A 10,348-nucleotide genomic window follows, 5' to 3' on the forward strand; every position below is an offset into this window, starting at 1 on the left:
ATTTATCGATGGAAACGGGCTTCTTTCCCTGCCGGCCAACTACTAAGACTATCAATCTGTATTGTGGTGGAGCATGTGGTGGGAAGAACTTTCTCAATTGGCCTATCCATAGTTAATTCAAGCAGTAGTTGAGAGCCTTCTATCATGCCAGCCTCTACGACACCGAAGATGCGGTGATCAATTGACGGGAAGGGTAGTGCCATTTAGTACGGAGGACATCAATCAGCTCTACAGTTGAAGAATTTCCTGAAACACTGGGTAACAAATTGATTGATGATCCTACTGAAGAGGATATGGAGGATGTTGTCGAAAGTACGTAACGTAACTGGGCACCAGGAACGGTGTCCACTTGCGACCGGCATCAAAACCTCGCCTCCAAACCATCTGCTGCCTAAAGCACGCCTTTTGGGATGTACTTGGTGAAGAGACAGCTCACTCCAAGTGCAGTGATAAAACCTATTTCTAAAGGATAGAGTCATGGCGCATACTGCATTGTATGACGATATTCAATTGATGTGGGCTCAGCTTCTTGCAAAGAAATCAGGGGGTTATTGTAGGCTGTGTCAGGGTGTACTACTTATTCCATGGACGGTCTCTAGCCTAGCCTATCTGTGGGCGCGAACATTGAAGAAGAAATCCATGCAGAAGTCCACCAACCTTCATTAGTAGAAATGCAAGAGTTCTCTCATGCGATTCGCCACATCTGCCCGGAGCCTCCAACCGAAGCGGACTTCATCGACTTGAATGCACTGCAACCACCTAGACCCCAAAGAACAGCGCCACAAATGACAAAGGAAAGAAATAATCAAGAGTGCATCGCATAAAAAATTAATTTACCGTTGGACCCCTTTACCCTTAGTCATCGCCCACCAAGTCCATACAAACTGAGCCCCTTTCCCCCCCTCTCCCCAGCATTTTACAAAAAACCTTATTCTGTGCCGACTCCAACCCGCATCACCAGCAGCTTCCATCAGCCACCCATCTCCACACCAACTTATCCCCTCAAAACATTACACAACGTTGATGTCCATACGGTTTGGGAGAAGGCCTTCCGCTCAGCCAAAACGATGGCAGGTGAGACCAATCGACGGCAACACACCCTCTGCATCCATAGCTGGCTAGCCTCGAAGACAATGTGGGCTTCTTAATGAAAGAACTATCTCTTTTTTCACGTATCATTTACAGAAGTTGCGTAGAGAGCAACGTAAAGCAAGTCATAGCGCGATGATTAAAAACAACGCAACACTTTACCCTCGCACCCGAACTCAAAGACAGATGGCAAACGCAAGCCACGAGTACTTAATTTCTTGACCGCGATATTTTGCAATGGTCCCTGGTGCCTCAACATCTGCACAGCTCTGTTTCTTCAAGAGTGCTGCAAGAAGCCCTCCGCAACGCCCTCCTCATCCATGAGCCCTTGCCACAAAATTAAATTTGGGGTGTACTACCTTTTCTTCACATTTTTTAATTCTTTTTTGCGGTCATTCCAATTTTATATATATATATAGCTATACCTTTGTATTCTTTTGTACATCTAATTTTTTGTGTTTGCGAATCATTATAATTCTTTTGTGTACTTAGACAATTTTTATATACATTGATTGATTATTCTTTCCTTATGTCTTGGCCCTTTATTTAATATCATCCTTTATCAATTTAATGCGGTATCCCTGTCTTTTTCTTTTTTCGCTTGTTTATTTGTTCTAACCCATGAACGAGTTATTATTGTAAACCTTAGCGCAATTTCTTTATACTTTGCATTTTCTGTCTAACACTTAGAAATACATCGCAAATAGTTTCCCACTTACCTTTTCTATCACAAAGACTCTGCTTAAACCTTCTTATTCAAATTTTGACTAAGTGTTTTGTCTTTCTGTCAATAAAAAAAAAGCAACGAGGACCTTGCGAACTGCTCTAAATTTGGGGTGGGAAAAGGTCTGGCGGATGCGTTCATATCAAGCAAATGCTGTTCCTCAAAAAAAAAAAAAAAAAAAAAAATCTATTTGTCACACAAGGAAAATCCCAACCTGATTAAGAGTAAGTCGTGAAAGAAACCGTGCTCGGTAGTTGATGTTCGTATGAACAACCCGTGGAGCAAGCCAAAAACGAAGGTAAGGTTATCCAAGATCAACGCAATACAAAAAAAAAAAAAAGAAAGAAAGAAAAGAAAGAAAAAAGACAACTCCACTAACCAGCTAAAGGAAAACTTGGCTAAGGATCAAGAGTTGAAGTTGAGCTTGGGTACAACAACCGAAGTTGGATGTTCACATGAAACACATCGTGGGAGAAGCCAAAACGAAAGGTTGTAACCATTAATCAAACGCTCTCTATTGGAAAGACGCAAACTAGGCCACGCATAAAAAAGGTGCAACTTCGTTGTTTTTTACAAGAATAGGAAAAAACTTATTTTCAGAAACAGAAGAGAACTTTTTGAGAAAGGTTTGTTCTTAGTAAGAATAAAGTAGAAGCATGCTGAAAAATGTTCAAAGGATATGAAGGAATTAGTAATTTTGAGAAATTAATGTATAGGTGGAGCATTCCGGAGTAGCCGATCAACGCAAAGTTAAGAATACGACTTGAGCGATTGCCTTAGTAGAGGATATGCTTGAGGACAAGCATAACTAAATTTGGGGTGTTGATAACTTGTAGAAATACAGTTATTTGAATACCATCTTATTTAGAAAGATTGGCAAAAAGACAGAAAAAAGTTGTGTCCAGTATAGAATTGACTTAGAAACGTAAAAGTTGTAAAATGTCGAAGCACACCCATTGACCCCATTGTCGATGGCAAAAGAGATGTCCAAGTCTTGTGTTTTGTAGGAAACAGGTCATGGCATGCGACGATCGCTCGAGGACAAAAGGCAACGCATTCGCACCAAATGCGACGGTCGATCGTGGAGCAAAAGAGCAACCATTTGCACTGCATGTGACATTCGATAAAAGATCAAGTCATTGTCCTGCATTCGGTGATTGATCGTAGATGAAAAGAGTATGCCCATTCGTGGGAAATTTTCTGAAATTGTACAACTTTTTTGCTATTTGTAACGATCTGACAAATTTGAATGTAAGACAGAGCCGGCGTTTCCACCAGTCTGGCAGAAAAAAGTAACTTTCAGAGGGGACAATTGACGAAGGAGGTCCAAGGTCTATTAAGTAGCTACACCAATCCAAACAGAGGAGGCTGATCTGAAGAGACATTGATTAGAGAATTCACGGTAGGCTGGTCCTAAGAACAATTCTAGGAAATTCGTGGAGACAGACGTGAAAAGTTCGACAAAGGGAAGTCTCGAGAAGCCAGAAATTAAAAATCATAATCCAAAGAGAAGCTCTGTGCAAAGATCATTCCGACCTAGGAAACTAATCCGAGAAGGAAAATTTTCCCAACACACTCTCTCTTACACGCAAGCAAGCAAATCAATCTCCGATCGGGATTCCGTGTCAAGACATTGACACGCATTTCCTTATTTGTCTCATTTTCTTCTATTCATCAACTTTTTTCATTCTAATCTTCCCATTCATTGATTGTAACAATACACTTATCTTATCTTTTAAATATCATTGCATATCATCTTCATCTCTCTGTTTCTCCACCATAACATCTGACACGAAGTGATTTATGTCTTAAACTTTATGTCTTTATCCTTTCAGCATGTGGACAAATATAAATATGAATGAATGAACAAGTATATGCGTTAAAGACAATTTTTATACGATACTACGTTCTGAAATGCGTTGTTAATGGATGCTCGAGATGCGATGTAGGGACCCCTTTACCATTCTGTATAAATGGACTAGTGGCGTGTCACATGTCTCCGTTACGCCGAAACAAGTATCAATTCCAATAGCAAGTTTCTCAAAGAATTAATTCCGAGGTGAACACAGGGATTGTTTTCGTAAATGGCGATACTATTGGATACATGCGAACTGGTTTATCAATTTGAATAAAGAATGTTTGTTTATACAGGAATATAAATTGCGTTGATAAAATAAACCTAAGCTAAATACTATACATGATATACAAGATACATGATATATGAACTGAGGTCAAGAAACTGAACTATGAAGTGTACAAAGAATCGATGTATGCGATGGCAAAGACTTTATGAATGAGGAGAAGAGAAAGAGAAATATAAAAAAACATCGCAAGTTTGTCAATTGTGTTAAAGATAACAACTAAGGTTTCTGCTTTCTCTTGGCATACACCTCTCGGTGATCGGGCCGCATTTCCCATATCTCTATGAAGAAACAAAGATGGATGAAACGCAAGGTTGTTTCCAATCTCCGGAAATACTTCTTGCTTTAATTAACGCATTCTTACCAACCCCCTCTCGATAGACGAATAACATCTCACTTCTTGCTTTCACTAGGTGAAGATCTTACGAGCATGCTTTGAGTTAAAACTTAAATTACTATCCTTAACACAAGTTAACTACTCACTAATTCTTACTATTTACCAAGGGATAAGAAAACCTCATGAGAAAATGGTATGGAGTATCAGAAATAGATCAAAGAGATGACAATGGCAATTAATCATAACATTTAAATGATAAATTAAGCGATTCAATAACATTGAATGAAAGATTAGAGAAGATGATACAATGATGAAAATAGAGATTAGAATAAATACAGATAGAAATATCAACATCTTGACACACGATTCAAACGGAGATTGTGCTTGTCGGCGTGTGGTAGAATTGACCTTCGCCAAGCTTTAGCCTTACGGGGATTTGGAAGGATTCTCTCTCCGAGACTCACCTCTCGCCTGTCTCGTGATTATCCTGGATCTACTCTATGAAGTCGCTTCTAGACTAAGCCTCTCTCTCATAATCAGTATATGATCATCTCTGCAAATCATTTTAATTTTTCAGTGAATTTACAGAAGCTATTTATAGGCTTAGCTTGACTCTCCCTATGATTGTGGTCCCCACTTTTTATTGTTATAGTAATTCCTGAAATGTAAGTGTAATATTCCTTCTATTACGCAATAACCCGTCAGAAAATCACAATTCTGAAGCTATACTTTTGCCTGATCTCCGCTAGTATGCGTTCCTTTTTCTTCTTACATCTTCGATGGGATCGCCCGCATGCGGATTGTTTTTTATTATCTCGCATGCCTTCGGATTGTGCTTGTGTTGAAGTTGCATTGATCACTTTTCTCGTGAAAGATGGGTAAATGAGGGAAAAAGAGGGAACGTAGATGCGTTGTTCATCTTTAACTTTGAGCACGAAACCATGCGGTGACTGAATTTCCTGCAAAACAGAACTAAAACATTCCATTCTTACCATCGCAATGGTGTAGTTGGTGTATTGACAAAATTTATAGTTTTACATTTTCTTAGCCATTTATATACTATCGACGGCAACTTTTCTTCTTTTAGCCGCTTCTTAACAGTAAAAATAAATTGTATTTCCCACAGTTATCAAGATTCCATCTTCAATTTCTTTCATCTGATTACTCCCAATGGGGGAAGGATTAAGAGTAGTTAATCCCTTGTTGTCAGCGTTTAGCAACACATGCTCAAACACATCTTCACCTGTAGAGCATAAGTGAAGATGTTTAATTCCACCTCTCGGGGTTGGAAGAATGCGTTAACTAAAGTTAAGAAGTATTTCAGAAGATGGAAACAACCTTGCGTTTGCAGCGTTCATCACTGATCACCATAGAGTTATGGGTTCATGCCCATCACTGAGAGTTGTAAGCGCAAGGGAAACGGAACCTCAGTTACGTCCCTCAATGGATTGACGAACTTGCCGTGACTATACCCACCATTTCTTTCTGTCATTTCACAACTTGCCAATCGCATTCCATCAAGATACTTCACATCTTCATAGTCAATCATTTATTCTGTTTATTTTATTTAGTTGTTCACCGCATTTACTTTTCTAATACAATTCATTATTATTTTGTTTCCGGTCGCATTATCACTTAATATCGACTGATCATCGCAATCTGTGTCGACCTTAAGTCTCAGAAACTTGCGGTAGAATTATAACTTGGTCAAATGCAAAAACTTGTGACAATGCACGTACTAACAGAACGCAGACTTACGAATGATATCAGCGGCATCGAATAACATTTAGAACGTGATAATTTTATTGAGAAGCGTGATTGCAACACAATTGTCATACATCCACATCATCATCATAAAAACACACCACTTATCATTCCAATCTTTTCGGTGGACATTACTATTGCAATTAGTTCTGTCCACCATAATTTCAATTATTCACACGTCGACTTCTGGATTTCTAATCATATAAATGGTCCACAACCTGGTTTCCTGTCCCTGCGATCAATGATTTCCATGTTGAATTCTTGAAGGAAGGAGAAGCCCATCGAATCAACCTCAGCTCGTATCTTTCTTTTTCATTATCTTGATTGTCAGTGTCATGTGAACGCATTCTTTAGATCCCAGCAAGGTAAGACTATGAATTTCTCTAGCGCAAAGATCACCAACAAGCATTCTTTTATCTGTGTAGTGTAATTTTTGAGTAGGATTCCAAATGTTCATCACGCATATATTTATGGGTACAATATTGTTTTCTTTTTGTGTGCCGCCACCGCCCATCACAAAAACCGCTTACGCGCACATTAGATCAAAAGGCCTGTGTCCAAGTCCGGTGCGAACAAACACAGGTGCAGTTATTAATGCGTTCTTCAGTATCTTGAAATGCGTAGGCATTGGTCATAAAGCAAACGTTCTTCTGCTCCGCTGCCTCAATGGTACATGCAATCCTTAAAGTCCTTCATAATCGTCGACTACATGTCCTAAGAAGCTCCTGACAGCCTTCACATTGGTGGCTGGAGGTGGAACTTTTCCATCGCCTCAATCTTTTGACTTTTCCCTCCACCCCTCTTTGGAGACTTTTGTGCCCGAGCACAATACCTCTTCACTATGAAAGTGGCATTTCTCCAGTCAGCACCAGTTGTCTCTTCACATTTCCTCAGTCTCTCTAGATTATTAAGACAGACTTCGTATGTTTGCCCATACACCGAAAGTCATTCCATCAAAATTTTCACGCGAATCTTCAAGGTCAGAAAGATTGGCCACTCAATACACTCTGGAAATGTGAATCGGCGTATTGTAATGGCTGAATGCAATGCGTCGAATGCAAAATGTTTCATAGGGCAGGTGAATGGTGTTCTTCTGATATTCATAAGCAATCATGATTTGATTGTAGCCGGCAATCCATCCAAGAAGCAAGTAATCATTTCCTGCTAGGCGGTCTAAGCATCTGGTCGATAATAGCAAGGGGAAATGATCTTCTTGTCGCCGCATTCAGTTTGGGGTATCCATGTAGACGGTCCTCATTGTATTAGTTTCATTATTTGCATTTGGGACTACCATCATCTTCTCCTTTCTTTTGGACACATTAACACGGGGCTGACCCATGTGCTTCGACGATTGGATAATAATCCTTGCGTCTAAACGCATTTGATTGTTTCCTTCTTCAACGAACCTTCTTCATCGCAAGGTGAGTCTCATTTGAATGTTCGATCGAATCATTTCTCATTGTCCTCGAGAACATATTCCTTGTGCATGCAAATATACGGTGGGCTGATTCCTCTAATGTCTGCTAGCGTCCAACCAATTGTTGTTATGTATTTTTCAGATGCTCATATTGTATTAAATTTTTTCTTGGATCTTCTTGAAGTCAAGGAAATTATTATCTGGTAGCATTTTCATTCTGCCCCAGAAAAGCATACTCAAGGTGATTTGGCAAAGTTTTCAAGCTCTCTGTCGGTGTTGTTCCAAGGATGGTTTCTGTGTTTTTCTTTTTTTAATTTTATCGTTAGCTTTCTTCTTAGTTTGTTGTTTCTCCGATTGCATTGTAGGTTACTATGGATGCGTCGTATCCTCTTTTCCAATCTTCATCTTCAGGATTTCTTCTTCATACAAGCTGGATTCATCATCGACACTGATGAGGTCTTCTTCTTCTGGATATTTCATGGCTCTGAAATATCAACATGATCTCTGTTCCGTACGCTCATGTGATCTTTCCCTTGGTACACATCAATATAGCAACGACCAGTGGATCAAAATGGTTTTGTCCCCAGAATGATGGTACATCCTGTCCGCTTCATAATCAATGATGTTGAAGTCTGCTGTAAGATAAATTTTCATCGTGACCAAGACATCACTTCACCTTCCTTCTAGATGAACAAGAGATCTGTCAACTAGGCTGGAGAGTCACCGTCGGGGTGCCAGTTGCCCACATTCAGCTGCTAAAAATTGAAAGAGGCCATTAAGTTAATGCTGGCTCCGAGATCGCGAAGTGCTTGACCATGTATAACCCTCCATCGAGTAAGGGTATATGTGAAACTCCCAGATCGCGAATTTTCGAGGAAATTATGTTTTAAACTTTGGCCGTCAATGCCACCATATGCAAAAATCTTACCAGTGCTCATTTTTCGTCCCATGTCCCTTCAGAAACTTCACATACTTTGGCATTTTTCAATCGCTTCAGTGAAAGGGATGTTTGAATATGCAACTATTTCAGCATGTCCATGGAAGCGTATTGCATTTCATCATTTTCTTCCTTTTTAAGTCTTCTGGAGGAATGGTACAGCTGTATTTCACGTTTCCTGCCTATCGGCTAGAGGTGGACACTATTGGTTCCATCATCTCCCTGTTTTCTGTTTCTTCTTGAATCAACGGGGTCTGTGGTTCCATCGCAACTGGAGCAATCTCGGCTTGGCTTCTTCTTCTCCTGCCACCACTGTCTTTCCACTTCGACAAGTCACAACTTGACATTGCTTCATTTCTCATAACTCCTGGGTTTGCGTGGTAGTTCTGTTGAACTTCGGCAGTGTCCCTAGCTGTCTACTTTTGATTCGCTCTGCAATTCTGTCCTATCTGAATTTCAATGATTTCGGATAGACGTCGCTTGATTCTGACTTTCAATAGCGGCAATCCCAAAATGCCTATACAAACCCAAATTCATTACTTCGGGCTTAACCTTGGGGATTGTGGCAATACATCTAAGAAATTATCATCGACATATTCTCCCCTGGATGCAGGAATACGACATCATTTTTCAAATATACTACTTTAGTAGCTCTCAAAAAGATTAAGATTGTGGGCGCCTGTTGAACTACCAAGCTTGTTTTGTGTTTGACCGTTTGTTTGTGGGAAAAATCCTTGTGGCCCTTTCTTTTGTGCCATTGGTTGAAAATTTTGTTGTTGATTTTTCATACGAAATAGGTGGTTTCTCCAACCCAGGGTTGTAAGTAATTGAAAAAGGATTATTTTTCCACGCAAATAAACGACTGTGGGTTCCCTCAAACAACTCTTCATTGGATGCCTTCTCGCAAATGGCACAACTTGCGCTCGTTTAATCGATTGCATGACTTGCCCCCTAATGCGTTTCCTGGGCTGCTGATGCGATTCCTTGTAATAAATTCATCATCGCATTCAATTGGTTTTTGTAGGGATAGATGGTCCCATGCTTGCTTCACTGTCTTTAATCTCACGTCAATTTATCGCTTTCTCTTCAGTCTTCATGATTCTTTGAAATGCGATCAAAGTTGTTCTTAGCCTCGTCGTATGTTTTGTCAGCAGACCTCCAGCTGCTGCCAATTGTCAGCCGTCTGCGATGCAGGTTTCAAACCATGGTAGAAAATTTCCATTTTTGTAAAGACAATCTGGTAAGCCAATTTGCGAAAATCTCGCACTAAGTCCATTTTAAACCTCGCCCAGGCGTCACTGAGTGATTCGTCTAACTTGTCAAAATTAGTAATCAGCTTGCTCTGTTTGGCGTTTTTTTGTCAGGGGAAACTTCTTCATGAACTTTTCAATTACTGTTCCCGATTGATCTCCTCTGGTTTGAGAGAATAGCTTATTTTTGTGCTTGTCACACCAGCGAAAATGGAACAGCGTTATAACCTCCTCACAAGATTTTGGGACTCACGTAATTGCAGATTTCAATAAAAACTCGGAGTGAATGTGCAGATCCTTCCACGCCGATCGCCAAAACTGTCCGCATTTTGAATCATTGCAACATCATAGTTTCATACTCAAACCTTGATCGCATCCAAAAGCTGGCCTCATGATCCTGGTGGAGAAATCATAAAGGTGGTGAACGCAATAGTCTCGGATGGGCCCTATTGGCGGTCGTTCGCCAAAAAGGATGGGGTTCGCCATGATATTATTTGCATTTGGTGCTTGTCTTTGGTTGCTCTACCATCGTGGGATCTTTCTCTTACTATTATTCGGTAGCTTTTCTTCTTCTCTTCGGGAAGTTCCTCAACTCTAGTCGTAAAATTGGGCTTAGGGTTTTTCCTTCGCTCATACGACCGCCGCTTCTTCTACCAAAGGAGAGCAGTGCACAGAGAAATAGAAAGACT

The sequence above is a fragment of the Benincasa hispida genome, chromosome 1 (genome assembly GCF_009727055.1).
Source record: "Benincasa hispida cultivar B227 chromosome 1, ASM972705v1, whole genome shotgun sequence".
NCBI classification, from domain to species: Eukaryota; Viridiplantae; Streptophyta; class Magnoliopsida; order Cucurbitales; family Cucurbitaceae; genus Benincasa; species Benincasa hispida.